Here is a 414-nt window from a genome sequence, read left to right as displayed (position 1 = left end):
TGAGACTCGGGGCTAGTTTTTTAAGCAGATGACAGAGATTCCTTGCCCGGAAACTGCCATGTATATGTGAATGAAACTGGTGAGAAATAGCAGATGGGAGGGAGCCTGATGTGGGACGATTGACTAGGGCACAGGTTATTTTTTTTATTGTTTTTCATAGAATCATAGGGCTGGAAAGGACCTCAGGAGATCATCTAGTCCAGCTGCCTGCTTCAAGCAGGATCAGCCCCAAGGCCCAGAGAAAATAATGCAATAATAAGGATAAGAACAAACAACTAAATTTCACAGTCGGTTCAAAAGCGTCTCAAGATGTGGTCCACAAAACACCCATTGACTACCCCCGGGGCTCGAGGACTCCTAGACGTGCAGTCACCGCTGGCCTCTCCCAGGCTAGGAGGGGGAGGGAGACAGACA

This window comes from Carettochelys insculpta, chromosome 6, assembly GCF_033958435.1.
Source record: "Carettochelys insculpta isolate YL-2023 chromosome 6, ASM3395843v1, whole genome shotgun sequence".
Taxonomy (NCBI): domain Eukaryota; kingdom Metazoa; phylum Chordata; order Testudines; family Carettochelyidae; genus Carettochelys; species Carettochelys insculpta.
The sequence above is the reverse complement of the archived record's forward strand: the minus strand, read 5'-3'. Positions refer to the sequence as shown.